The sequence below is a fragment of the Falco rusticolus genome, chromosome 2, assembly GCF_015220075.1.
Source record: "Falco rusticolus isolate bFalRus1 chromosome 2, bFalRus1.pri, whole genome shotgun sequence".
NCBI lineage: Eukaryota > Metazoa > Chordata > Aves > Falconiformes > Falconidae > Falco > Falco rusticolus.
The window spans coordinates 119,013,304-119,039,901 of NC_051188.1; the positions used below are offsets into that span (position 1 = coordinate 119,013,304).

Here is a 26,598-nt window from a genome sequence, read left to right on the forward strand (position 1 = left end):
ATTTTCAAAAAGTGAAATCTATTATTGGCCAACCCTTTCTTTCCCAGAGCAGATCCTGGCATACCATGATTTTGCATGTTGTAGGTGAGTATAACCTAGAAAACGTTAATGGAATTTATTCAAAATGGATGTCAAAAGCCCAGTCTCCAGCACACCTGTAGTTATATTCCACTATGTTGAACCTTGAGGTTTTCTAAACTTTTAATACTGGAATTTCAGATTACAGAAAGTAAGTAAAACTAAAATAAAAAAAAAAAAGCCATTTTAACAGTATAAGCTATTGGCTGTTTAAAGAAATGAATGGTTTGCTTCCAGGCCAGCTGCTAACACCACAGTAAGTTGGGATGCCCCCGGACCAGAGGCAGAGTGCAGGGGGCGGGTCTAGGTGAGGCAGCTGCAGGAGTAATGTGGGAGAGAAAAAGAGTTATGAACCTTTGCTCATTCTGCTTGGGGTTTTTTTCCTGCTGGTGTATCTACCCATATTCTATTCTATTTGTTGATTGTTACCTTTGTGGTTATTAATAAGCGCTCCAAGTTTTTGTAGAAAATAGCAACTTCAAAATAACTTCCTGAAACTGGTGAAATGGGGAATAACTTTTTTGCCAGAGAATTCTACAGGTGGCTCAAAACCTGTTATGCATAAAAATTATTTTTTTTTATTCTATTAAGTTCCACAGGCTTTTGGAGTAAACAACTTTTGAACCGTATTACATTTCTCAGTAATGCCATTGATTTCATCCAGACTGAACAAAAGAGAAACCCAGACCTTGCGTTACCAGGATGCTCGGTCACCGACCCCCGTGGTGCTGTGTGGGAGCGTTGCCCCAGAGCAGGGCAAGCTGAACGGCTCTGAGGGGGGCTGAGGGGGGCTCAGGTGCCCCATTTGAGAGCCACGCTGTCACCAAGCCAGCCCACACCCAGTAGCCACCTGGGCCATCAGTGCTGCGGGTCCTGGGTGCCTGCCAGCCCTGCAGGATGAGCTTGCACAAAGCGCAGCCCCTCCAGTGACACTTTGGTTCAGGCTGAAAGTGTTGTTGGTTTTCTACCTGCTCATGCTTGGGACAGAATAAAGGGACAAAGTTGATCCTAACATCACACGGGACCTTGCACCCCCCCAGTAACAGCCAGGTGGAAGGGGACCTTGGGTCTCCTATAAAAAAAGTTTTGAGTTGCTTTACTTAGTATGGGCTGGCAATAATTCAGCAAATGCTGTTATGCTTATTCCAGCTACATTTGTTTCTTCTTCAGGGTATTATCGCCCAGGAGATCGTGTAAGTAAAATACTGATGCTGGCTTTCTGCCACTCAGGGATTCCTCTTCATCTGCTCGTCATACAAGCGCCCAATTCCTGCAGCCCTTTGCCAGCCGGAGCCTACGGGTCAGTTTTATCCCTGACCGAGCAGATGTGGGAGAGACTTACACTGCGGAAAAAAATAACTCCCCCCTGCAAAAAAAATCAGTGCTTCATTTCAATTTACAGATGTAGATTAAGGGCACCACAAAAACCCGCCCATTAGCTACATGCACGCTAGTTTTGCAGGAAAAAACCCCACAAGAATATTCCCAGCTATCACAGGACTGACTTTTCAGCTTTACTACATTTCAAAGCAGGGAATAAGGGATTCAGCCAAAGAGGAATTACAAAACTAAAACCTCTCGCAGTACTTTGAAAATTGAGACAGACACAAGTCTCTAGTGAGCCTAATGCAGTATCAGAGTAAAAAGTGATTTAGCGTCTTAAAAACGGTGCTTTTGTTTTCTATTTAAAGTAGGAAATCAAAGTCATGTCTTTAAATATTTTATTCTGTGAGGCAGCCAAAAAAGGGTTTGCTTTCAAGCCTGAATAGTGAATACAGAGATAAAGTAGCACTTTTGAGAGCCTTTCATATGACTTTCTCCTTGGTTGAAACGCTTGAAACATGGAAGTATGGTGTTGCCACACTCCTTCAGGGGGAAAAGGAAAGGCTGTAAAATGACTTCAGTGTTTTGCGATGTGATTTGGGAACAAAGCACCAGACAAACTTTCAGTGTAACTGGAGGATTAAAGAATGGGACATGGTCAGAATGAATATTTTGCTTCCTTCGTTTTCTATATGTAAATATGTGGGCGGCCCTGCTTCAGCAATTAAATACTCCCCATCTGTTTTTTTTGAACTTGGAGTGATAGCTCTTAGTAAATCAATTACAAATGTTCCAACCAATGTAACTGTAACAGCCTGAAGTAGGAAAAACTAGAACTGAACTTGTCCTTATTCTGTATTAGACATCCCAGCATTTAGATGGTTCTGGCTTCCATAAATCCAACAAACTACCTCTCTGAGCTTCCCCTTTACCTTCACCCTACTCTCAATTAACACCTCATTAAAATGCACACGTGCTGAGCCCTTACTTGTTGACCATCGCTTTTAGCACATTAGTATACTTGCATTATTCCCTGCAGTTTTTTTTGATCTGCAAACACAGCCATGGAAAGTCCTGTTCAAGAAATCATCGGAACATGGAAATATTGACACAAATGCGTTTGCCATTCGCCTCCTCATTATTTGTGTCTGGGTTTCCGTGAGGTGTGGATATTAAACCAGAAGCGGAGCAGAACAACAAAAGGGCTCCTAGTCTGTCAGCCTACATGGCTGCTTTGAGGCTAACTCTGTCCACATACTAACACCTGTGTGAGCTGAGACAGATTTCTTTCCTCTGAGAAACAACAACCACAGACACACACACATACACAATACCCCCATACAACCAAAAAACTAAAAAAAACCCCAAACTCTAACAGACAATGAAAAAAGCACCTTTGGACTCGGTGCATGCTGAAACTAAATGCTTTGAATTCTCCACCGACTGCGGGCTCTCTCCAGCTTAGCTGGATATACATGCCACTGTGTCAATGGATGTTTGGGACAACTTGCAGAGAACAGTGTCGGAGGTGGCTGGCTGAGCAAACCCAGGGGCTTCATTTGCAGCACAGCCCTCCTCCTCTGCTGGCTGCTCCCTGCGGAGCATCACGCAGCAAACTGGAGCATCACACAGCAAATCGGAGCATTATGCAGCAAATTGGAGCATCACACAGAAAATCGGAGCATCACGCAACAAATCGGAGCATCACACAGCAAAGCGGAGCATCACGCAACAAATCAGAGCATTGCGCAGCAAATCGGAGCATTACACAACAAATTGGAGCATTACGCAGCCAATCGGAGCTTCACGCAACAAAATGGAGTATCACGCAGCAAATGGCCCTTCCCCGCAGCCCTGCAGCCAGGGCGGGCTGGCTTCCCTGACAGCACCAACACCGACACTTCTCATCTGCTCCATGCTACAGCCCACCCCATCCTCTCCAGGCAGACTTGCCCAGACTTTGTGCTTAACCTTTTAAAAAGGAAACAAAAGAAGAAGGAGTCAAACGCGGTAAATACCTATTCCCACAAAACTCTTGCTGCCCATTCACTGTGACTTGTGTGGTTTCTTTCTCAAAGACTGCTCTGCACTGCCCTTAAACTTTCCCAGTTTAAACCAGCCCATGGTCTGCAGCCTGCTCTCTGCCCCACCACACAGCAGCTCCTCTTTTGATGAGTTATAGTCACTTGAAAAACCAGGAGACATTTCTCTAAGTCAGACGAATTACTCTGGTATAAAACCAGTGTGGTGTGACTACCTTTATGTCATATATGGCAATTTAATCGTTCGGTTCTTAGCTAACCCCCCCTTATTTAAAGCTGAGTCTTCAGGTAGCTGGCACAGGGCTAGTGTCCTGCGAGCCAGCGAGGTTCTGGTGACTTAGCCCTCAGCACCTGTAAAAGCGTGTATCGATGCTGTAGATACCCTGCGATAGATGATGGGCTTCAAACGTCAGGAAATGGTACGCTGCATTTGGGTGGTTTGCACCCTGGATTTGGGCGCAATGAAACACTGTTGACCTTGTCACCCACTAGCTCTGGCAGGTCTACTGATGGAGATAGTACCGTGATGGATCCACACCCCAGGAGTATGTGTCATTAGGATTCTACTGTTCTCGGGTTTAATTCCTTTTTAATAGCTACTTTCTTTACTTAACTCCTGTACTATTTTACTAAATCATGTTTTGTGGCATCCTGACCTTCTGTTCTATCCTTCAAAATCAGCTGTTTTGGAACTCAATGGGAAAGGGGTTTTTTTGTGTTTTTCTGATTTGTTCACTGCTTCTCTCCTCATAAGCCTCCTGGGGTTTGGGATACCTGCCGTCATCATTTCATATATTCCTCACTTAGCTGGTTTTACTTTTTTTTCCCCCGCTGTGTGTTACTTAGCCATTTAAATGCTACAGAAAATCACAATGCTTCTGTTTGATTTTGCAGAGGTGAAACCAATTTGTTCAACCAAAAGTCATTCTCATGCCTAGATATTTCCTTTGTTCTTCTTGTATTTATTCTATTTAAGCTGCAGAAAAAAATGGTAAGAGTTTCTTGCAGTGCATTTCTGAAGGAAGCAAACAAGCCTGTCACAAAGAAAACAGGATCCTTACCTGTCAGGGACTGATCTTTAGAAAGCTCAGGCTATCCCCTGCAAGCACAATCTGAGCTGAACCTGGGTGACGGGGGAAGCTCCGTACATCACTTGTCACAATTGCTTGTCACAGCCTTGCTCAGGTATTAAAACAGTATCTTACTTCACGAGCAGACGCATTAAAAATCAATCAATGTCACTCCTGAGTGAGCAAGTCCCTTCTTAGCATGAACTGTGCCTCCAGTTTTCCTAAGAATTTTGACTTTGATGACTGATTTGTTTTTCTCAATTAGGAGAGAATATCTGACAGCCTCTGTGCTTACTGACAGAGAATGCAGTTCAAAGCATTTTAAAAAGAATCATCCTTGGCAATTACACCTACTAAAAATAAGTAGTGCTTTACAATGCCATTAATTACTATAATTACTGTGCCTTGAATGAGGCTTGCAACAGGCGGGGATCGTTTCAGCACTACGCATTGTGGTGAAGCACAGCTACGAGACATCCCGTTTTCACGGTGCATATTTTCTCCCAGATCCCTGAGCATAAATTTCATCAACATTAACATGAATTCCAAAACCCATATCCAAGTGCAAAGGATCTCATGATGCTTTTATACTCTCAGGATCTAAACTATAATTTCAACCATTAACAAGCACCATTTAGCATTAGATTTGCTTATGTTATATTATAGTTCTGGCGATTCTATACAAGATGCATTGCAAGCTCAGTGAAGACTAAATTGTGGTACTGAATAAACACTTTAAATAATGAAGCAGAAATAAACAGTGAACATTAATTTAAGCGTTTTACTTTGAATTTTCTTTTGAATAACAGAAACAAGCATGGTTTGCAAAACTCATATCATACAGCACCAGTAAAAATTAAACCTATCACCCAGAGATTCCTGTAGGAACAAACCCTCGCTGCACAAGGTACTTCCCATCATCTCATTTTGCCTAGGGTCAAGTATCGACCAATATGGGTCAAACTGTCAGCCTCCAGCTGGGGCATCACATGGACCATTTTGCTAAGAAAAGCACAAGTCAGAAACCAGCTGAGCCAACACTGATGACATATTTCAAAAACCGTTGTTCTCATGGTGAAACAGCAAGGAAATACACCTGGCAAGTCTCTGCACACATGAACTAGGGGGCTTGCATCAACAGTTCTCTTTCAGTGAGCCCGCCACTCTGAGAGAAAACAGCCCTGTTGTGTTACTGTGGGATGTTTCTGCTGTCACATGCATCACACAGGCTGCTTTACTCTTGGGGTCCCCACAAACAACCAGCCCCAGCCACTCTGTGTCTTGTGCAGCTTGGTATCAGCAAAAAAATTACGTGACAGCATTTTCTCCTCCAGCAATATCTGTTCTACCAAAACCATTGAATCAACAGTTACTAAATTATATATATTAGCTTTGCAAGCCCAATCTACACTTTGCCATGAAAACAGGTGCATCTGCAAATATTTTTCATTAGAAATGTAATTAAAATGCATAAACTTGTTTGCCAAGCAATTTGCACATAAATCAAGAATTAAATTAAATATAGAAGCCTCTTCCCCCCAACCCAGATTAAAAAGAATTTAGAGAAGTTTTCTGGGTCCATTTCTGAAATGATCTCTTTGACTCAAGCTTGTCAGTCTCAAACTTTTCTTCATTACTGCAGTAATCCTGAGACAGAAAGTTTTATTTCTAAAACTGGTTTTTGGTTGCAGCTAGAGTCTCCTGATAAAGTGGTGGATATATTGCCATGAAGAATGAAATCTACTGCCTCAGATATCATATAGAGACAAACAAAACCTGATCTTCACATAGCAAAACGCCATTCCAAAGAGGCCACCCCTATGGGGAGAGCTCAAAGCGACTCGGTCACTTACTGCAGAGACGAGTCACAAATCAGGTTCCCATTACTGCTAATGAATTGCTGATGAGAACCTCGCCTTGGAAGATATTCTTTATTCACAAATATTTGCTAAATAACTTTGATTCATCTATGAATAAGCAGCGTGCCTTAGACTGCTCACTGTTGTGCGTTTGGTCACTCCAGTCATGCAGTGCAGCTCCTGGTCCTTGGCTGGAGGGCTGAATCCTTCTAAAAGCATAGTAACAGAATGGAAGGAATATATAAAATATATTTATCATATAAAAAAATATTTGTATTTATATATAAGGCTCAAGCTTTTGTGATCCCATTAGCAAGACGGGGTTTGGCAACCCTGCGGGTGAAGGCCAGAATTTGCTGCTCTGTTCAAAGAGCACAAAAAGGAGAAGGGATGGAGCTGGGAGAGGAAGAGGGAAGGAAGGTCCCAGAAAAGACATGCTCACTGGCACGGCTAGGGGAGGAGAATGGCTGGACTAGGACCAGCAACTGCTACTCCTTGGAGAAACCCCTTCCCTAGCAGTAGTTGCTACCCCACAAACCCCGATCTTGGCTGTCCAGTGCTCTGCATTAGGCAAAGCAGGTGGCATGGCTCTGACCCACTTGCTGCCCCAAGCAGCAGCTCACGTTGCCCATGCCTACTGCCACTCTCCAAAAGGCATTCTTCCAGTAATAGCATTTGAATAAACAGTAATAATTAGTACTAACGTCCCCCATGTTTTTGCAATTCACTCTGCCAGCAGTTGCCAGCAGCCGTGAGTAATGGGAACCCACACATTAATTCAAACCAAATGGGGGATTGGGTTTGGTTTTTTTTTTTTAAAGACTCAGTAAGTCTTGCACTATTTTTATAATATCAGAATGATTCATCTCTTTTCCATGGTCTGTTCAAACTCTGTCTGCTCTGGACAACACACATTTGAAAAGGTTGCAAAACTATTCCAAACAGAATCACCTCTGGATGGAGAACAAGACTTCGCCGCTCAGCAGCCTCACGTGGTTTCAGCCGGGTTAACCAGCACAGACATGCCATAACTCTGGAGACAAAAAAGTTGCACATTTCAGTGCTGGCATCTCAAGCCCTTCAGTTTTTTCTGAATACCTATAAATAAATTCACCACAAGAAACGCCGCTTGATAATCTTCTTTTGTTCTTCCTCTTACTGCATCATGAATCAGAGAATAAATATTTGCAAAAAGAAGTTGAGAGACCACTTTTTTGCTGCCATATCACAGCGCCAACAGATTCCACACACACACACACACACACCCCCCAGTTATTTTACTTTGATCGTGTGACTCTAACTCTGGTTAAAAATTGGCAGTTTCTCTTGCTCCTCAGCAGAAGATGATGGCAGGTGGTCATTGAAAGCAAAGATGGAAAACCCCAAGCTGAACCATTATTATCAACCAAAAAGTGAGATGCGTGCACAAAGTGTTACAGTTCTGTATCCAAATGGATTTTTTGTAGAGCATGAAATTGCACAAAAGTAGCTTTCAAAACAGTATGACATTATTTCTTCATCTGAAATGTCAAATCCATAGATTTTGATGATTTGGAAATAATTGTGTGGATCTTAATTTCTTCATTTCTGTGAAAATCAGTATATTGTGCTCCTGGATTCTCACTCAATGGAACTAATTATAAATGAAGCCTTGAAGTATGAATTCAATTGAAAAAAGGTACCTCATGTAGGAGAAACATAAACTGATTTTTTTTTTCTCTCTGCCATCATCAGTGACAGTCAAATTGGCCAGCACTATTAATTAAAGTCCACCTCTGAACTGCTCAGGTAGTGAACAAATCATATTATCTGTCTATATCAGTTCAGCAATAGATTAAAAAATTTTTTATTTGATGCTCTGCCTTCTTCATTAATTAGTTAATGTTTGTAAAATGCTTTGAAAATGAAAGGAGCTGTATAAGCAGCACTATTATCATTACACACTTCAGGGCAGATAAAGAGTAAGCTAATGAAAGTCTGCAGTAGGAACAAAACGGATGGCATATTGAAATGAGGTGTATTCTGCAGGGACTGGGGGGGTTGGGGTTGACCAAGTGGCACAGGGAAGTTCAGATAGGACTAAATCGTTACACTGTGATTCTGAGATTCGTTGAATGCCCAGCATAGAAATAAATTGGTGATCTTAATCCATATCCTAAAGGACAAGGCTCTCCTCCATATCAAATCATCATCTTTTAATAGGGTTTCTCTACAAGGGAGAAAATAGGACCTCTGCAGAGTGTGCAAGGGACAGCACGGAAACACTCGAGTGCCTTCTCCCTCTTCCCAACTCAGTGCCGCAGCAGAGGGCTTCTCTTCCCAGGCACACATCAGCAGCTCTTTCTAACACCACCAATTAAAAAAAAAAAAAAAATATCAAAATGCTTCTTTCTCTCGCTTCCCAAAGGGAAAGTGAGTATGTTTCTATAATTTATGTAAAGGATGAACATTATGAGACCCTGGGGTACTCTACAGTGACAGAAGAATCAGTGGGGCTACAGGATCAGCATTAAAGGGGCAGAGGCGTGGGGCGTTCTCCATAGGTTGTGCATCTTCCATCACTGTCCTCATCGGCCTCTGCTTATTGAATCTTTTAAAACAGCTACATGTTATATCCAGCACATTTCCTGATAAGGTCAGGTATGAAAGATTAAAACAAAGTGGTTGGGAGGCATGGAGGGCCTGACCAAGGGGGGCTGGGGTCAGAAGTTAAGCAGGAATTGAAACGGGGCATCAAATGGGAGTGAAGGAGACAGCTTGTGTGGGGCTTGGGTTTTGGCACAACAGAGCTGAGGAGGTGTGAGCACTGTTCACATTTCTTGTCTATCCCTACCATACTTACTATCCTGGTACATGATTTTTTTTTTTTTTTCTCCCCTGCTCAACACCTGCTAGTGTCTGTAAGTAAAAAAGACATTCAATTTTAAGCATCAGTGCGTAGCATTTTTTTTTTTTTTTAATGTAATGCTCTGTAATTTTGGGTCTAAGGGAACTGCAGTGGGTAGCACAGCCATTCTTGACTGTAATTAAAGCCTTAGGAAAAAAAATTCAAGGTGGAATATTCATCAAAATGGTTTAAGACATGAGGCTGCACCTTAAATACTTAATTCCGCTCCTTTATGCAGGTGAAGGGAAATGTCTGCAGAGCCCGTTTCGTGGTCAGGGTGCTCCTGACTCACAGACCTGGACCTGCCTCACCTGGGTACTTATCATGAGTATTGCCTTCCCGGTCCCCCTCGGCCCAGGGTCCTCCAGGCCATGGAGAGGGAGGTGTACCTCCTGAGACAGACTTCATTGTCCACCCAAATCTCCCCAGGTAATGAGGATTTCAGTATAGGAGCTTCAGTTATGAGACGGAGGGAAGGTGGGATGAATCCAGGACCTGAGACGAGCATGGAGCATCATTGCCTCATCGTCGAACCGCGGCTTCACCTCTTCCTTCTGGCTCTGGGAGGAAAAGCCTCTGCTGCATCACTGTCAGGAACCCGCACAACCCCCTGTGCCCCCACCGGCTCCCCTGACTTCACAGCCTGAAAAAATGAGTGGGAGAAACGCTAACCCCCCCAAACTTCACGCCAGAAGAGCAAGCCTGCAGTCGCACTGGGACCCCCAGGACCCCCCTCTGAGCTGAGCCGCTCTGGCAGGGCTGTGCCCTCCTCGGCCGTCGCTCGCTGACATCAGCCACACGTTAGGCTGCGTTGTTTTTAGATCATGACCCAAAATTTGTCAAGACTGCTCAGGTGAAGTTTAACCTAAAGGATATAAGGCAGCAATGGAATTTAAGGGAATAATCCATTTTTTAGACTGCTCGCTGTTTTCCCTTTAAAATAAGGCACTCTACAGATCTGCTGTTTCAGAAACTGAGAGGTTTCAGTATTTTGTTGTAGGTCTTTGTGAGTTTGTTCCATGACGGAAGAGTTAAAGACAGGGTGTTAATAAGGTATTTTAGGAAGCAGATATGCTGCCAGTCATTTGTTTACAGTTAGTGGTTTGCGGCTGAATCCAGCTTTACTATTTTCCTTCCAGCCCTCATGAGGCTGAGTTCATCGCTTGGAAATTTACTTTTTAAAAGCGTTTAATTGTCATTCAATAGCTAAACCTCTATTTACACACAACTGCTGAGTTCCTGCTAACCACCACCTCTTTTTGATTAACACGGTTCAGCCTGTAAGGTTGGTAATTGAGCATTTAGCAAGAAAGAAAATAACAAAGAAATGCTCAAAAAAACTACCCCCCCCCCTTCATTTTATTACCTCTATTTTGGTTCTGCTTTTATGTCTGTTTGCCTTTAGACTTTTGTTTTCTTCTCTAGTTACTTTAGCGCCTTATTGCTATAGCTTCTGTAGACAGAATATCCGGAACTCTCCATGTTTTCACATTTTCCTTCCATAAAAACCACTACTGCTCCCTTCCTGAGAACAAAACCTCAAGATGGGAATAAATGTTACTGCTGAAGTCCCAAGGGCGATGCTCTCATTGATTCTAGTAGATCTAGTGTTGTCTTTACAGTCTCATCATACAAACTCTGGGGAGAGGTTTGATGATCTCTTTCTTCTTGAGATTTTTTGAAAAAACTCTTTAGAGAAACTCTGCTGGTTCTTCTGCTCTCAACACACACACAGGCTCTGCTGTAAGACCAGTGCTCGTGACTCATGAGTTTTGGAGACCTGAGTTTAAAATGCACTTGAAAACTTCTTTCTTGAATTTAATCTTCTCAAGGTCCTTCTGACACTTCACTCTGTATTCTGTGTTCCTCAATACATTAGTTAGCAAAAAAGCAAGGGATTATAAGCGTATTAGGCAAAACTGTTTTGTCAAATTTTTTCATGGAAAGTGTGAAATCTGGCTTTTTCAAAAAATATACCTCGCCTTTTATACAGGTAAAGTACATCAGATCAGATGAAGGTATCAAAGTTAATGGTGGACAGCTTGGAAGATCTGAGGGGTGTGCATCCACATTTTTACACTCCTAAGTGTTCAGCCTCAGTTCTGCCTTATTTTAACCTGATGATGGCATAACAAATACTTTCTAAGTTTTCAAAACAAGCTGAGGAAGAGCCTGATCTGCCAAACTTGAACAGATTTAATTAATATGACTCTGAAATGATTATATTTAGATATATAGTTTGTCAATACCATATGCACAGTATTTAAAAAAATTTACTGCAGTACCAATAGTCAGGAAATGCAGCAATTAATTGCTGACCTATCTGCACCGCTATAAGAAAAACACTTTCTATCCTGTAGTTACAGGGAACATGATTTGGTCTGAAGTCAGAGCAGAGACAGATTCTCAGACTAACCAAAACTTCCATGGCCAGTGAAGGTTTAGTAGTTTAATCCGATCTTTCATCTGATTTCCAGGAGGCGGCTCTGGAAAGGCTTGCCAGTATTGCTGGCACAAAACACAGAAAAGTTCAGGTTTCGATTCCATACCATTTGCATTGTCAAGGGGAGATGACAGAGGAAATACTCCATTCTTATGAAGAAACAAAATGATTAGCAAGCCCATGGAAGAGGCAGGCATGAGTGATAAGAGGAGAGAAACACACTTCTCAGAGATAGTCCAATATTTGAAAAAACAGCTGCAGTCAATTTATTTTGCTCTTTCCCCAAAGACCTAATATACTGATGTAAGCCAAAAGCAGGACAAGAAACAGCAGGAACACTTGCATAAGCACTACATTGTAGTAGAAAGAAACAGATTTTAATGCAAAGATAAATGTATTTAAGAGATAGATTCATGTTCATTAGAAGGAAAGCAGGAGAACTGCAGAAATAAAACCAAGGTTCCGTTTAAAAGCACCGGACGGTTTTATTTCTCTGCTATTTGTGTTCTGTATGTTCGGATCAAATCTATGCTTTTGCAGGAACTCACTGTGAAATTACATAGTATCACCAACATGAAGTACTAGACAACAACGTCAAGGTTGAAAGTCAGATGCTCAGCAGCTGGAAAAAGCCAAAATAAGGGTTACAAGGGCAGCCTCAGTTGGATTCCTTTATATGTATATGCTCATTTTGAAAAGGAGCTGCCATAAAACTTTTAAACGGCACTGAACAGATTTCCTCCCCTAATCTGGTTCTTGGAAGTGGCTAAACTGTTGTTGCTGAAAATTTCAACTCAGTAACTCCAGCTGAGGTATATGCTTTACATGACAAGTGTCAATCCACAGGATTACATTTGAGCAAAGTTATAGGCAATTAGGGAAATAAAAGCTATTATTATAATAAAAGGAAGTACTGAGCAATCTCAGCTACAATCTTAGCTACTAGTCCTGCATATGATACAGTCCATTTCTTTAATGCATAATTCTCACTGCTGTTGCAAGGATTAAGAGCACTTTATGTGAACCAAACTGTAACCAGCTGTCAACAGATCATGTTTTCTTCATTCCCTGCCTTCAGCAATAACTGAGTTCAATAGACACACATTTTAAAGGAAAAAAAAAATCAAAGAGTGGTTGAAATAAGATTGGGATGGAATTATTTTCATGGGCCCCTCTTGTTTCTGGTTTTAAGAAATAGAAGACTATTTGACTATTGTCAACTGATCGACTGTAGTACAATACACTCAACTGGTCCAGAGCATGCTGATACAGGAACGGGCATAAGAGAAATATAAGAGAAGGGGGCAGAAGAGGCAGCCCTGGTTCACCTCCTGCCTCCCTGCTGCTCCTTCCACCGCACTACTTCGCTCTGAGTGTCATCTGGTGGTAGGAGTGCTGCTCGGGCTCCAGCTCCGCTTAAGTCTTAGCTTCCTTGAGGCAAAATACTTTTGCTTAACAAAAGCACCTAACTATTAACAAAAAATCTGATACTAACTTCAGTTTTCCCTACTGGACCCTTAAATAAATGTTTCTTAGATAAGCAGGAGACCAGGAAAATTCATGAGTTTTATGTTCAGCTGACAGTTCTATTCTTGTTATACAGTTACATCTTACTCATTCCTGTCTTTCCCTTCTCACATGGCTTCCTAGATGAAGGCCAACCTTAGTTGCTGTTGATGTTTTCCCTATATTTATTTTTAATGCTTTCTCCATGTCATACTTCTACACGGTCTTTTCTAAGCCAGTTTAAAAACATTTTCAAAACTGTGAGGGGGAACAAATTAAAAGGAGCCTGATGTTCGTTTTTACATGTTCAGCATTTGTATTCTACCTCACCACCTTTTTTCCTTTTCTTTCTATTCCCTTTTCAATTTCTTCCTCCTTCCTCAGTGGAAATCAGCTGTTCTGCTGGGAACACTAAGAACAGCCTTCATGCATTCCACTGATGCTGTATGGTGGGCTTATGGGTTAGAGAGGGAGATGGAACACCCTCCCCAGGGCACGTCCCTTGCCCACTGCTGTGCAGCCATGTATCGAACCACAACCACAGCCCCCTTTCTGCAGCACGTAACAAAGTCGTGCATGAAAACACAACGTTCTTCATACATCGGCATTCAGTCTGCCTTAAAAAGTTGATCAAAATCAACTGCAAACCCCTACAAAAGGACCGAGGATTCACCCAAAAAGTCTCTTCTGAAAATAAAGGCACCAGAGACCAAATGAGCCCATCATTCCCACCTGTGAAACTCCAGGCTCTTCAGAATTAGGAATTTTCAACATTTGTAGCACCTTACCAGTCAATGGGGACACCACACAGGTGTCACTACAAAGAACTCAGTAAGCCTGCTTGCTGATGATGCACAAGAAAAATCAAGAGCTCAGCTCACTCTTTCTCACCTCTTCCCTCTTTTTTTGGTAGCACTCCTCCAACAGTAAAAATTTATTTTAATTATACACATGGAAAGAACTGCCAGTTTTACCTAACGCCTCATTTCAGAATTCTCTGACTTTTGTGCAATTTAGCTATAATTTTAATATAAATGCAGTGTGCGCTAGTGAAGGGGAAAATGTTGCATTAAAATTACAGGTCAGATAGCTAAGGAGCAGTGTGCAATTCAGACTGTGGCCTTAGCATCCATTATCTGATTATTTCCTTGCCAGCACACATACATACAAGAACAATTGGCAGTTTAATGAAATAATCATATCCATGCAATCTGTTTAAAATACAATTGCTTAGTAATACCACCCACAGAAAGTTTGAGACTGTAAGTGCATTACTTCTGGAAGATTCTGCATAAGAAATTAAATTGTAATCAAGTAATTATCTAATGAGGTGTTACACAACACATTTTTGCCAGCAATAAAGCGAGAAACAGAACAAAAACTGGTAAAAAGAACTTTCTCCAAAGCGATAAAAAGTTTCAGCTCTACAGTATTAGAATTATGGCAATGCCTAATCACTGTTCCAGACTCAAACATTTTATGTGAGAGCCATAACGTACTTGTCCTTGTCCTTGTCCATGTACATTTGTACGTGAAATTTCACCTGAACTTCTGTGAATGTGAAATGAACATTAAGACAGCCTCAAAAAAAAGTCTGAAAATACCATGAATACATGAGGGTACATAAGGGTAAACAGAGGCACAAAGATGTTGCATGAATTCCTTAATTTCTGAAGAGTGTCTATTGCTTTCAGTAATATGTGGAGGAAAGCTACATTTTGACCTTACATCCAGATTTCATAAAAATCTCAGCATTCTCACCCTGAGCCAGATTTTCAGAAGAGCGAAGATCTTACTTAGTACTTGGAAAAGTAAAAAATTGGCTAACGTATCTTGCATAAGGGCATTCGTTTGGTCCAGGCCAGATTTTAAAGGATTTTTGTGTGCCTAATGAGACTTCTACTCTCCAGCTTTTCCATGCTTTTGCAAATCCTGCCAGCTATGTATTTTCACCTTCACTTTCCTACACAATTCTGCGTATTTGCCCCTTAGACTCGATTTTTTGTTACATACCAATACACATACCTAGCTTAAGGCATGAACTTAATTCTACAGAGCGCCGGACTGCGATGGCAGGACTGGAATCTCTTGAGAGCCTCCAAACTGTACCGCACACCGACACCACTGCCACAGGGTCTGGACAACACATCCGTGTGTATCCAGCCGCCAGGCAATGACCTGCCTTACACACAGATGTATTTTACCGGTACTTTGGGTAAGTCCTGGCTGAGACTTCTGACTGCTTCACTTGGCTTTGTTACTAGCATAATTACCGTTCTTAAATGGTCTATTCAAAAGTCCTTCCTGAAATTCTTTAAATCCGCCATACAGTGCAGACTGGTCAGCTCGGTGGAATCTGGCTCGACAGGCTGGCACATCCTTGCTGGCCCAAACCATGAACGTGAGTCTTCCTCGGGTCGCCTAGAGATCTGCTGCAATTTGTGTTCACCCCTAAACACTACCCTCGGTAATAGCTGCGCTTAGAAACAGTTATGTACAGTATCCTCAGCTAACTCCCATACCTAATGTCTTGGTACGTCATGTCCAACGTGAGCATGAAGAAAATTGGAATAAAGCTGTAAAGCTGGGATAAAATAATGAGAGAGAAACTGGTCAGATTTTGTCAGTGGTCTGGTTAACTGCTCTAATTTCTGTAAAGAAATCTAATTCTTGAACAAAACTTCTCATCAGACCTTTAAGATGAGCATTTCAAGAGAGAGACCAGTGGAAAATAAATTCCAAGTCCATATAGAATATTTCACCCATGAAGGGTGAGTATTATGTTTCTCTCATGAGTGTAAAAGCTTCATAAGTCATGACTGCACAGGCATGAATGAATTATGAGGGTCTTTTGCTTTAGTAAAAGGAGCAGGATCAGCATTCGTAGGCAAGACATTCTATTTATTCTATCTCTTTCTTGATCTCCTTTAATTTAAAATTGTTTAAAACTGCCAGTCCTACTAGTAAAGAAATGATCACAAAGAAAAATAGATCAAATTCATTAGAAACACGTAATATGGGTTTCTACAGGTGATCATAAATAACACTGATTTCTGCAAATGATTCTCAGTTCCATTTTTCAACGGCTGGCAGGCATTCCCAGGGCTATGTTGTTTCATTCGTGGTGGCTCTTCTGTACCAAATGAGACAGGAGACCTCAGAAAAGAAATAAACGTGGGACCATGCTGCTGAAGACCATCAGATGGGGAGACTGCAGACAAATGGAGCTTTTGCCTTCAGAAAGACTGTTTCGTAATTAGTTCTTTTCCTGAATCAGACAGAAAGCACAAATAACACCACCTCTGAGAGAATAAAATGTTATGAAGTGTGTCAATTGGAAGAAAAATACTGTAAAGTTACATTTAGGGCTGGGTCCCCAGTGCTTTTCGTGACAGTGCAGGCTCGCACGGCGCCTTGTGGGAGCTGTAGTTCAAAGTTCCTCACATCCTTCCCCTCCTCACTTGCTTTCCAGAGCCCCCCTGGATGGAGGCAGACCCCAGCACACCCTGGTTTTCCTTGTACCTCCTTGCTCTGTCGTCTGGAGTGATGGGAATCTGTGGAACTGCTTCTTTCCATTCTTCTAATGGAACCCCCTGAAGTTCATCTTTTCCCACAGAAAACTTTCTAGCGGGCATATTTTTCATCTCCAAACTTTCTACCAGAGGGAGAATGACTTAAGAGGGAAGATACATCAATATTATGAGGCAAGAGGAGGAAAGAAAAGAAGGGGAAGTGAAGACCAGGCAGTTATAAGGCTAATAAAGAAGTCCCTGAAAAGTTTTAAAAATAGAGAAATGGTTTTGCTGCATCTGTGCTTCAATGTTTCATGAAACATTACCAAATAAATTGCAGTGAGACACTAGAGGGAACACTTTTGCCTCCAACATTGTTGAAATTTTCATACTAGCTCTGGCTGACATAGCCCTTTCAGAATAATTTTCAAGTTGTTGGTTTTATATCTTATGTTGCAATGCCATCATGGCAAGTCCTCTTCTTCCCTTCCTACGCTCCAGGTGACCTGAGCTGAGGCCAACTCACTGCTTTTGATGGGTCCACCCTTTTCTTATAGATATTTCCAGACATCCACCTAACCTTTCACTGCTAGTGAACAAATGAATGTATGTGTAACAGGAGGGTGCAGTGTCACCACAGTCCTTGTAGACAAAAGCAGTCACCGTCCACTTCCAACTAAGCATATGCTGTGTGAGAAGAAAGTATTGCTCTGCCTTTCCAGCTGTTCAGATGGTAGACACAACTCCCTGAAGTAAGATGACAAAAAAACCCAAACAACAAAAACCACACGAATCCATTGACCTTTTGCAGAGAACTTCTACAGCTGATGCTCTAGAGACGTTGTGCTGCCCACGTGACTCCAGAACAGACATTAATTACCTTACTATTATTTGATTTTCTTCATCCTCAGAGTCTTCCCATCCAACTTTAGACTCTACTCAACAGTTCACAGAGTCCCAAACTTGCATTAGGCTGGTTTATTAGCTTCAAATAAGTGTGAATCCCTCTTTATATGAGACAAGCCTTGAACTGGAACTCACTTGAGGAGCTGCCATAGACTTGTAGCCATCTGATGCTGTTTGTTCTTTTGTCAATCATGAAAACATTTTTATTTTTGTTGCCTGGTATCACTTTATTCACATTCAGTCAAAGAGCTCCAAAGTACTGTAAGCTTCAGTGTATAAAGAAAAAAAAAAGGAAAAAAACCAACACAAAAGCAAAAAAATAGCTCAAGGGAGAAGTCCAACATAATGAAAAATAATGGCAACACACACTTGCGTGAACATAAGCTTTTCAGCTGCCTGCCGATTTTAGGATCAATGAAGTGTTTTAAGGAGAAGAATGTACCTGAAAAGCCACAGCTGATGCCTGTATCTTTTGTGCAGAATTGACTCCACTCTTCCACCTCGTCATACAGGGACAGATCACTGGAAATCAATGATCGTATACCAAGCTGGATGGGTTTGTCTCCTCTTTCTCAGAAGCAGTTCCAGATCACCATGCTTTTGATCAAAAGGAGGTAGTTTTGTTTGGGTAATTGGTTTCTTTTCCTAAAACTTCAAGAAAGCATAAAAGAATTGGTGAAAATGTTTTCTAAAAGCTCAGAAGTGTTTTGGTTCTAGAAGTGTTAGTAACTGCAACAAAAAGCTCTTCCTGAACCCAATCGTCCAGGCTGTCAACCACTTTTAAAGCATGCAAACATGCTAATCCATGAAAAAAAAAACAACAAACCCAGGCTATCCAGATTTCATAATGAGAGTGTTGTGCATGCTGTTAGGAGCATAAGAATGGACAGAGTCCTTTAAACTATCTTTTAAACTCCATCAGATGCAACTAACCCCCAGGAAGATGGGTCCAGTCCACCTAGAACTCATTTTGCACAAATCCTGAAGCACAGGAAAATATCACTGTCAGATGACAGGCAAATAATATGATTAAATTGTGTCTCAGAATAAGCAAGGAGTCTCCAGGTAGCCAAAGGAAAGTTCAGAGACACGCAGGAGAGGCATCAATATAGCGACTGAAGACAGAGAATTAAAAGCTGACCCCAAAACAAAAGGGACATAGTTCAGATTAAAATAAAGATCCCCAAAGGCTCCCCTAGAAGAAGGGTTATTGACAGAGATGGGCAGGCACTATTTCAAAAGCTCCAGGTTAGAAGCACATTACTGTGAACCCCCCCTATGACAATCCTGCCGTGTGGCATGTCGTGGCACAAAGAACTGCTCTGAACGAAGGTACCGCCTGGCCCGAGTCTGCTGGTGTACGCGGAGGGCTTGCAGCTCAAAGGAGCTCTGATCCAGCTGGTGCTGTGCTCCTCGCAGCGCCTGCGGGCTCTGGGAAGCCGGGAGCCGCTGCCGTAGAGTTGCTGTGGCTGAAGCTGCTCATTTTCAAAGGCAGCCTCTATTCAAAGGAACGACAGGATGGTTAGGCTGGCAGCGTAGTGCCACTTGGCAGCGTCTCCTGGGGCTTCTTGATGGCCACTAGGCTTGAGCTATTAATGATAACATAGTAAATTGACTCCTTGTCACATGGCATTTTCAGGTAGCTCTGAAGTCTTTTTCAAGGATACAAGCCATATGAGGAAAAACGTTAAAGGAGGACTGAAGCCCTGAGATCCTTTTGGCCCACTGCGATGAAAGGACCTGCCGTCCCTGCATCGCCCTTTGCTTGCCCTATACACTCCAGCACATCCAGATGAAAAGACACCGAAGTACACTTCCTCTGCTCAGTTTATCTTTTGATTGTCTCCCCAGCTGCTCCCTAAATTCTCAAACAGGCTGTAGGGACGCAGGCTTGTGGCTGCACCATAACACCAGTGAGAGCTGCAAAGCTACTTCCTGGCAAAACGTTCAGAGGCTCTTGCTTGTGCTGCTCTCCCTGCTCTGATATGGCATGTATGCCTCTTCCTGGGAAGGAAGGGAGCTTAGCACCTCTCCGGCTCCTGGCGCGTACAGCTACAACAGGGATGTTAAATATTTGCAAAGAAAACCTTACTCTTAGGTTTGCTTATTAAACAAGAGGCACCATACCGAGCGTTACAAGTCTGCTGCAGAGACTTGGGAATCCCAGGGGATGTCAAAATAATTTCCAAGATTCTCCCGTGCCCCTCCTCCTCCTCCCTGCCAGCTCAGGCTGAAAAGCGAGCTGCCTGGCAGGAATGGCCACAAGGGCAGGCAGAGCTCCTGCTCTGAGTCAGTTTGCTGCCGTAGACTGAGGAGGGTCTTCGATTTGTCTGCCGCTTCGAGGGTTCCCGCTATGCTCCTTCCAAGATGCTACCAGACTGGAAACTTTTACGCTGAACACAGCTTGGGCATGTTTTATTTTTAGCAGAAAATTAATTAATTAATATGATTTATGCAAATTTAGGAGCTGTTTAGAAGGCTTCATTCTCAATGCAATATTCAATATTTGCTTAATATCTTGTCAGCTAATAGTTATATCCCCAGACAGGAAATTACACTCAACTGTAGCAAAATGGTTCTTACCATTAATTCTGTCAGAAATAGGGAAAGATTAACTGTACTATGGCTGGCATTGGTTATTTAGCAGTGCACAGGTTATTAGTATGAAAATGCATGAATCTTCTGAAAAATGTATGGAGTGAAAAGGATTGTAATTCCATTAAGCATACACGATGAAACTAGTCTAAATAGTGGAAAAAAAAAAAAAAAGGAAACAAGGTCTTTAACTAGAGACAAATAAAAATTAAAGCCGTGAACAGTTTATGGATTTTTAGAGACAGACTAATCCTTTTTAAAAAGTCATTTTGACCACTACTCAGATGCTGTAGTATATCTTTGATCAGGTCCATAACTACTCCAATGCCATCCTTCAACACCCGTAGCCAGCCTTAATTATAATCATTTGTGCCAAATCAGATGCATATACTATATCAGGAATAACCCACAGTTATATCCAGTTTACTACTACCTGTTCAAAATTCTCTGAACATTTTGCATCCAGGCTTGTGCCATTCAGAGTCTTCTGGAGTCGAAGTTTACTTCGGTTCTGCATTTGATTCATTGTTCCTATGGGATTCTCTATTGTGGAAACAGCAAAACCCTGCCTGCCATACACTTCTTACCCAGTTAATGTGAACTTTTTATATTTAGAAGTAGAAACGAGAAAAGCATGTACCAAAATCCCAAATTGTTTATTTGGTCTTCAGCAGATACAAACTAATCAAAGCAAATAATTTTAAGGCTGCTATTTAAGAGGACCTTTTGCCAATTCAAAACACTGGCTTCCTTTTTCCTTCCTTTTGTTTTACAAAAGCACGTCAAAACTGTTATGATTGACCAGTATGTTCTGTGCAGCTGCACAGCTCACATGCAGTGATATACTTAACCCAGCATCCCTTTCCACCTCACCAGCATGAGAGTTAATTCCATCATAAACTTCTCCCGGACATCATAAAAACAGTACAGCAAGTCCCTAAAACGGCATTTCGATTAACGTTTACAACTGCCAAAAAATGAACTGGAGATTTAGCTCACACAGTAAAATGGAATAAGCACAGACCGAGGAACTCTGATATCCCAGTATACTCCTGACATTCCTATTACAATGTTTTGCACCTGCCTACTTAATGCTTTTTACTCATTCATGCCTATAATAATTAAACAAACCTGTTGAGTTTATCTTATCCCGGTGCTCACAGGTCCCCCAGCTATTCCTCTGCAACACCAGGCAAATGCATCTTGTCCTTGCCTGTGCAATCCATCATTTTGGTTTGACTCATTAGTCTCTGCCTTTTCTTTGAAAGGCAACGTCCTATTAATCGCACTTTCATGCAACACACTTTCCAGTAAGAAATTCCAAAAAACATCAAAAAGGTAGTTAAACACTGCTCCCCCATAAGCATCCCTCGGCTTCAAAGGTCTTATTTTGTCTTCTATAAACTCCGCGGCAAAACTGGAAGTTTTCTGTGGAAGAAAGACCTTTTTGTGCTTTTAGGGAATATTTGCCTATGTGATGAATCAGATACTCATACCTGCAGCTATCTGCAGAAAAGCCAGAACATCTGGGCAGTACAATGTGCCACCGTGCTAAAATAAATGCCAGGAGCATTAGAGCTGTGGTAGCTTAACATCACTGCCTGGCAGAAGAGGCAGTTGGTTCAGGTGCAGCATCAAAGGGAGGCACAGACCCATCAGGTGAGATCTACTCCCAGTTTGGGAGCCAGCTTTTTGGGTACAAGCTCAGGGGTCTCTGCAGTATGTCCCACTCGCTGTGCTTATATATTTACCTTAACGTACCAGATGCCAGAAACCAAACTGGTTTGCAACCTTGGAAACTTTGACAGTTATTCTGATGTTTGTGAGAGATGAAGGAGACTTGGTGAATGACTTGCTTCAGCACCTCGTTTTTCAAAGTACATGTACTTTCTCCTGCGAAAATTAGTGTCAACATTAAAATACAAAATGGTTTAAAAAAATTACATAAAAATTATTGTTACACTGTAAAACTATCCTCCTTGAATATCACCTTGATCAGATAGTTGTGCAGGACTAGAAAGACTAAGAATGAATGAATCATACCTTGTTCTTAGCTCTGCATTAGTAATTTGATGCCTCCGTACAGCATCTCACCTGCATATTAAAGACATAAAGGGGCTTCCAGTTTCTGCAGCCTGCCTCAGGAGAGAGAAGTGGTGCAGAGGGAGCATGTGAAGAAAAGAGGAATTTACCAGATGAAAAGAAGGGGTTGGCTATCTTTAAGCAGGACTTGGAGAATGTAGGACCAAAAGTTTTGATTTGTATGATAAGCTAAAATCAAATGGAGAAAGGAGTGTTGGCAATCACTCCTTCAGTTCATAAAAATTCTTAATATATTAATTTTCTTTCAGCGTTTCTTCCAGCCTCACTCTCCTTTGTTTGTTTGGGAGGCTCTCCGTTGCAAAGTCACTCAGAGCCTCTCATTTCCACATGTCCAGCATAGAAAGTCACCTCGCACAAATCTTCTTGCTGATTTTTATTCAAACCTTGTTCCCACGTGCAGCAATGCCAGCTCCTTTGCATCACCAAGGCACATCCCTGACAATGGTTAGGCTGGTAAGGACACACAGGAAAAGTATCCCTGCAAAATCTATTCTGGCTCCATGCAATTTGTCTCGCAAAACAAACGTATGATGTTGCCCTGATGGCAAATCCAGAACGGTTTTGCTGAATTCAGCAAATGCGAGGCACGCCAGTAAGGGATGAAGGTGGCTCCAGGAGGGACAGCACACAGAGCGGACACGTGGATCTCAGGGTGTTTGAAGCCCATGCCATCTGTTTGCCAAGGTGGTCTTGTGGGTGAGGGGCTCTGGAACAGCTTTCAAGTGGGTGGGATGGGATAAAAGTGAAATTCCTATCTGAAAAGGCAGAACTGAGAGATCAGGGAGAAAAGTGATAAAAAGCATGAAAGGTGACAGTAGTACCTTGTGTAAATGCTCCTGGTTCTTTCCTTTTTCTTTGTCTGAGGTGCTCGTTTTTCTTCTGAACACAGTGAATTCCATCTGAATGAGCTACTGAAAATTTTTCCACCCCACTTAGGTTTTAGCACTTCTTTTCTACAAGCAGTTATTCCAACTGACGGGGAGCAAGGAAGGCTCTTGTTATCCATATACACCTGGTGGAACTGCCTCTCCCATGCTTTAGATCCCTGCAGAAATCTATTCACAAAAGCAAATTATCTAACTCTTTCTCTATCTCCCTCTGCAAACTAGAAATACGCACATAAAAAGTTGTAATACAGGCTGTTGTTTACAGCAGACTCGGGCTCCTTATTTGAGGACAAGAGAGTCGGTAAAATAATTCATATTTCTGAGCAGCAGGCCAGAAACGCCACTGCTGCCTCTCCTGGCACTGCCCATAACGAACAGCACGGGAGGACTGACACAAGTTCCTGAGAAAGATCTTCCCCTTTTCAGGATTTAATTTTGCTGTTAGGTTCCAGATAAAAAATGAGCTCGTGTTATTCTGGTGGGATTAAATTATGGGTTTATTTATTAAATTTATTTATTCATTAAATTTATAAAGACGGGATTGCCTCAGCCATGCATAGGTCTAAGCTGTACAATCCTTTAACAATACACTGCCGAACAGTTCTGTGAGCAGCTCCATTGAATCCCGTGGGATTACCCGTTAGAGTAAGGATTCAGCTAGCACAGCAGGAGGTTACAGATCTAGTTCATAATTTGTAAGGCTGTAGATTGGAGTATGACACTGATAATATACTGTAGCCTGAAGTTCTGGTGATTAAAAAGACATACATTTAAGCAGAAATAATCAGAAAATGGCTTCTTAATTAGAAATTTACATGACTATCAGCAAATCGCTTTGAGATCCTTTGTAAATGAGAAGTGCTATATAAATGCAAATTTCTTTCATGGTATTAATATTATTTATCCGTTTAATTGAAAAACACCCAAGACTTTTATTGCATTTTGGTTAGCAAACTACTAAATATGAAGGGCCGAACGCATCCACGTTGTAAGCTTTTGGAACTAATGCAGTTACAGCACCAATGAATCTGACCCCAGTACCCAGAAGGTGCTAGGTTTGCTCGGTGCAGAGAGGAGGTGACTGAGGGGTGCCCTCCTTGCTGCCTCACGGCGGGGAGCGGAGAGCAAAGTGCTCATCGCCTTTCTCGGGTGCCTGGTGATAGGATGCCAGGGAATGGCCAAAAGCTGCATCAGGGGAATTTCAGATATTAGGAAAAAGTTACTCACTGAGAAGGGTGAAAAAGCACTGGAACAAGCTTCCCAGGGAAGTGATCAAGACCCAAACCTGCCGGTGTTGAAGAAGTGTTTGGGCAATGCTCTCAGATATAAGGTTTGACTTTTAGGGTGCCCTGTGCAAAGTCAGGACTTGGACTCGATGATCCCTGTCGTTCCCTTCCAAGTCAGGATATTCTGTGGCCCCAAATATCTATGATGTATTACTGAAAACAGAAAGCAATACAACTTTAATGTAAGAAAGATCATAATCTTACTTAATCCAGGCTCTGCGCCTTCATCACACTTTCCTAGCCCTTGCTCCTTTGTAGTCCTAATTTACTTACAAAGCAGTTCTGGTAATTTAAAAAGTTTTTTTTAAAAACTGTGGCCTCTCCACTCACATTAATTTCCCAGTTCCATAAAATACTGTCACCAACAGGTTTTCTATATGAAAATGCTTTCTTATAAGACCCTTCCAGGTTGGAAGACTCAGGAACCCCCTCCCTGGAAGGGTTCAAGGCCAGGCTGGACCGGGCTTGGAGCAACCTGAACTAGCAGAAGATGTCCCTGCTCCTGGCAGGGGGCCTTGGAACTAGATGGTCTTTAAGATCCCTTCCAACCCAACCCATTCTATGATTCTATGATTTTTTGTTTTGCTGGAATGGAGGGAAATAAGAAAGATAGAAATTTTAAGGGAAAAAAAAAACCAAACAGTTGGAAGGAGAGTTTGGATCTTTTTTTGCCTGTTTCAAAAAACAGGAGGTTGGAATAAAGATGTTAGATGCAGGGGGAGAAGTGAGTGTTCTCTGAAACCACAGCGAGACATGGAAGTGCATCCATACAATGCATTCTGCTTTGTAGTAACACTTCACAGAAGGACCAACAAAGTGATCATTACTAATGCTTTTCGGCATTTATCCTGTGAAGTTAGTAACTTGTGTTGTGAGTCTCCCACCTTAACTGTAAGGAGTTTCAGACATATGAAGCCAGACTGGCCAGGCAGTGCAGAAGGACGAGTGAATGTTCAAGGGAGGCCCGTGCAGGTTATCAGGGACCTAGGACACCCTTCCCACTCGTCTGCTTTGATTACCAGCTCCTGGAGAACCTACTGCCAGAGGGTCTCTGATGCATTTAACACTATTAAACGTGAAACGCCTAAGCAATATTTGCAGCGAGTGACACAACTGTGCCATACTTTCAGAAGGACCCTCCAGGGTGATAGCATGGAAGGTAGAAATCTGTCACTTAGCACACATGGGGAGGAAAAATATAAAAATGGATCATTGCATGGCCACTAAGGATCACTAAGGGAGGTTACAGAGCTGGCTGTACCCTGCAGCACTGGTTACCATAGCAAACTCCTCTTTCTCGTTGAACATGAGGATATGTAAAAGCCTGTTTTTTTTCTGGAAACAGTTATTGCATTGGTGTTTTCAGAGGAAAAGACATCCCACTTATCTTCAAAGGTAAAAGTAGAAATAACAGTCCAGACACAGGTCAAGGTATAAGCATTACTGCAAGATATCACGTGCCTATGACACCTAATAATTCTTTCAAAACTTGGAAGTCTCCACAAAATGTAGAATTTCCCATTCTCCACATGCTTTCTCTACTTAGGGATTATTGAGAGCTCTTCAAAATCAAAGCACCTTGAGATGGGATTTGAATGAGCAGAGGGCAGCGGTTTGGTGCAGAGGGTGGAGGGATCAATTTTATTCAAGAACACATTACAGAAAGCATGAAAAGGAGTTCATGAAGTACCTGAAGTTACGTGGAATGGAAGAGAGGAGCAATACTGGAACATATCCAGTGCATTTGCTAGCACAGTGTACTGAAAAACGCTTTCACATCAAATACCACCCTGATGTCTGCTTCCACATCCCATGGCATTATGCAGCTGCCCAAATCAGCACACTGGAGTTGATACCCATTTCCTAAACAAACAGACACGCAACCAGTTCCAGCAGTACTGGTTAGACTACCCAAAATCAGAAACAGAAACCTCCATGCAGGAGGCAGCAACACACACGCATATTTAACATCAATACCCACACACTGGTTTTGAAGTCCAAACCAAAAAAGATATAGTCTTTGAATATGTATCACAAATGGAGTAAATCACTATGAAAAAGAAAAAAAAAAAAGAATGTTAGGAAATGCACAAGTAAAGTA

General features: G+C 42.0%; 1 long non-coding RNA gene across 1 annotated transcript in view; it reads right to left on the minus strand.

The window, feature by feature from the left end:
- Nucleotides 1–18,549, minus strand: part of LOC119142620 — a 29,266-nt gene extending 10,717 nt beyond the window's left edge. The window contains exon 1 of the long non-coding RNA XR_005102354.1: nt 18,069–18,549. This is a non-coding gene — a long non-coding RNA (uncharacterized LOC119142620). The remainder of the gene's footprint in view (nt 1–18,068) is intronic.
- Nucleotides 18,550–26,598: the final 8,049 nt, after the last annotated feature.